Source organism: Siphateles boraxobius, unplaced genomic scaffold (assembly GCF_051911475.1).
Source record: "Siphateles boraxobius isolate OS27281-9 unplaced genomic scaffold, OSU_SipBor_1 102, whole genome shotgun sequence".
Taxonomy (NCBI): Eukaryota; Metazoa; Chordata; class Actinopteri; order Cypriniformes; family Leuciscidae; genus Siphateles; species Siphateles boraxobius.
In genome coordinates this window covers 1,663,537-1,667,500 of record NW_027508703.1, presented here as the reverse complement: position 1 = coordinate 1,667,500, position 3,964 = coordinate 1,663,537, and positions in this window count along the sequence as shown.

Below are 3,964 nucleotides of genomic sequence, written 5' to 3'. Positions count from 1 at the left end.
TCCAGACTCAGTCCACTGCTTCCGCAGGTCCCCCAAGGTCTGGAATCGGTCCTTCTCCACAATCTTCCTCAGGGTCCAGTCACCTCTTCTCGTTGTGCAGCGTTTTTTGCCACACTTTTTCCTTCCCACAGACTTCCCACTGAGGTGCCTTGATACAGCACTCTGGGAACAGCGTATTTGTTCAGAAATTTCTTTCTGTGTCTTACCCTCTTGCTTGAGGGTGTCAATGATGGCCTTCTGGACAGCAGTCAGGTCGGCAGTCTTACCCATGATTGCGGTTTTGAGTAATGAAACAGGCTTGGAGTTTTTAAAAGCCTCAGGAATCTTTTGCAGCTGTTTAGAATTAATTAGTTGATTCAGATGATTAGGTTAATAGCTCGTTTAGAGACCCTTTTCATGATATGCTAATTTTTTGAGATAGGAATTTTGGGTTTCCATGAGCTGTATGCCAAAATCATCAGTATTAAAACAATAAAAGACCTGAAATATTTCAGTTGGTGTGCAATGAATCTAAAATATATGAAAGTTTAATTTTTATCATAACATTATGGAAAAAAATTAACTTTATCACAATATGCTAATTTTTTGAGAAGGACCTGTACATATATACAGTATATGCTGACAGCACAATCATCACCATTTTTGAACATGGAGGAACATCACATCTCTGAACAGAAGCAGCTACAGCAGTACTGTATAATACATTGAGATTTTTACAGTACATTTGTGACTGATCATCGAAAGTAGGGACACAAGTCGGTAGCACAACTTTCGAGCAAAATGAGAGACGCATTTTTTTTCAAAATTGGTGAATTTCAATTTTTTGCAGAATCTAGTTGAAATCACGAAGAATGTTTGAGATAGCAGTATTGGTATATTTAAAAGCATACATTTTGAGGTTGAAATCGGCTTGTTTTTCGGAGATTCTAGCATGCAGTAGAACATACATGAACCACTGAGCCACTGCCGCCCCTTGTGGCTACTTATTATGCAGCGCTCTGGCCGGCTCTGATATCAAAATTCAATGAAGATGGACACCGCAAAGATTGTCGCAGACGAGCTGAACCGTGGCAGTTACACCGAAAATGTTTAGAAGTACTTCTTCGACAAGCCAGATGCTTATGAACAAGTGCTCACTGATTCTGAAGACGATCTGAGCGACGATGAAAGCGGCATGATAAGACTGAATAGTATTCCTAATCTACAACTGAGCGAAGATGAAGACGAGGAAGAATGTATCGGACTGGCGTCAGACGAGTTGGACCGTAAGATATCCGAGGCTATATCAATAGTAACATCTGATGGGGATATAGACAGAGAAATGGGGAAAATCCGTAACTTTGACTGTAAATGTTACACGAGGAGAAAAGAGAACTCTCTGCATGGGAGACAGTCTTGTAGCCAGAAGCCTGCTCCAGACATTATGTACAACATACGGCTGGATTCTTTAGGTGTGGAAAAAGAGTGGCAGGACATGCGAATTATTGGACATTTAGAGGCAAACAGACGCACAGTGCAAACTTCGGAGATGGTTACATCCACAAAGAAGACCCCGACAAAGAGAAAGTGCGCCCGAACGACTTATTTCATTGGAGGCAACGAAATCTGCAAGAATACTTTTCTGTTTCTTATGGGGTAAGTTTCCATAAACATCAAAGTTTGTCATTTTGTGTTCATTCCAAGAACACGTACACGTTCACTCATGTTGAGTCCATGTTTAGACCTTCCCATACCTACCTATTGTTATTAGCTAGCTCAGGAAAAAAAAAAAAGCTGTAAAGCACAGGGGGAGCTTTACAGGGGGTATGGCTTATCTAAATGAGATGTAAATGAGCCCTATTGTCACTCCCAGCAGCAGAGAGAGGTGAGAACTGCACAATCTTTAGAGGCCGTTATCTCACCTTTGAGCTTTTTTGAGTGCCTACCTTCAAATGGCCACAACTTGTCCAAATATTATCAGATTTCCATGTGTTACACATCGTTGGAAAGCTTGGAGACTACGCTTTCAGAATCTATGAATAACTCAAAATGCCCCAGAACCGACTTGTGTCCCTACTTTCCGTGATGGGACACATTTCTTTTCTATACTTTAGAATACTGTTTCTTACTGCATAACTAATAAGGAATTACTGAATAACCAATAGTTAATTCTTCATTAACTACTTCTTCACTGCTGTTAACTACTAAGGACGATGTGTTAACTAATCAGTATATAATAGAATTTTATGATTGTGTTAAGTAACAGTTCGTTTATCAATAACTAATGAATTCTGTCATACCTCCTGAAGAACTCCTATTAATTATCTACTAATTAAGATTCAAGAAAAATAACTAAGTAACTACTGAACAGTCATACAAAACTACATTGAGTTGTGGCCCTTTCTTATTTACTAATGTTATTAATTGTAGTAGTATTATGAAAATAAAATTTTAACAAATACATATAAATTTTAAAGAGGTTTTTGCCTGTGTGGTTTTGTGAGTGTGTTCTGCAAGAAATCAACTTCAGAAAGGAACCCCACTCATATCTAACCTCAGATTAGTTTTTATATTTTATATACAGTACTGTGTGTGTCTGTTTTCCTCAGCATAGAATGCCATGTATCAGTAAATTCATGTATTTTAGGCAACGACTAGCATTTTAACGCGGACAATACAGCCTACATTTAAACTCGTTTAACAAACATTTTAGAATCAAAAGTTAAACCTTTAAAAGGGTGGTGATGGAGCAGTGGATAAGACACATGCCTTTGGTGTGAGAGACCCGGGTTCGAATCCACTGTGAGACACCAATGTGTCCCTGAGTAAGACACTTAACCCCTAGTTGCTCCAGAGGCGTGCGACCTCTGACATATAGCAATTGTAAGTCGCTTTGGATAAAAGCGTCAGCTAAATGAATACATGTAAATGTAAAAGCCATTCAAGTGTAATCAACAGGGGCCTCATTTATAAACGTTGCGTACGCACAAAAGAAGGCGTACGCCGCTCTCTACGCAAATAAAGCAAACTTTACGTTAAAATGTGCGGTCCTTCACGCAAGCTCTGACCCAGGCGTACGCACCAAAACGGGTGAAATGAGAAATGGCGACACCGTCGGCAGATGGAAGAAACACGTGAAAGTGTGTGAAACTGTAGACCGTTGTGTAAAATAAATGGCAATACTGCCTCTCATAAATAACACGAAGACTTCACAAAGCAAGTCTTACAATTAACAGCCTACACGAACACCTGTTTGATCGATCTGCAACAGAAATGCAAATTAACACATATTTGCAAAAAGAAAAGTGAAATATGTTCTGCAATAATATTGGCATGTTATACAATTCATCCTCATAAATAAGATGGTAAACAGAACGAAATAATGTACAAAACTGATATTCTCGCCAATGTGTCCGTCTGGCGGAGCAGATATAGATGCAATTAGATAGTCAGTCAGATAGATAGATAGATAGATAGATAGATAGATAGATAGATAGATAGATGTATTATTTGTCCACTGGGGAAAGTTGTTTTCATAGTAAAAATGTCTTTTTTAAATGTCGGTGTCCCCTTTCCCCCACCCGTGGCAGACACACTCTGGCGATGGAGCGCTAGACGCTTTTTTACCTCGACTTTGATGTCCGACCATTTCTTTTTTATTTCGGCCACAGTCCGAGGTTGTGAGGCTACAGCATTTACGGCGTCTGCAACCTTTTGCCACTCAAGTGCCTTTTTGGCATTAGTAATGCCCACACTGTGCCCTCCAAACAACATTTTTCTCCTCTTTTCCACCTCGCCAAGGATAACTTCTACTTCACATTGAGTGAAGTTACGTTTTTTTGATTTCCTCTCTATGTTTGCCATAATTTCACAATCTATGAATATTAACTTGTGGGCGTTTCACGGACTATTTATGGGCAACTATGGGCGTGACATGAAGCCGCAAAAGCTGCGCTACATTTAGAATTGATTGTGATTTATTAAG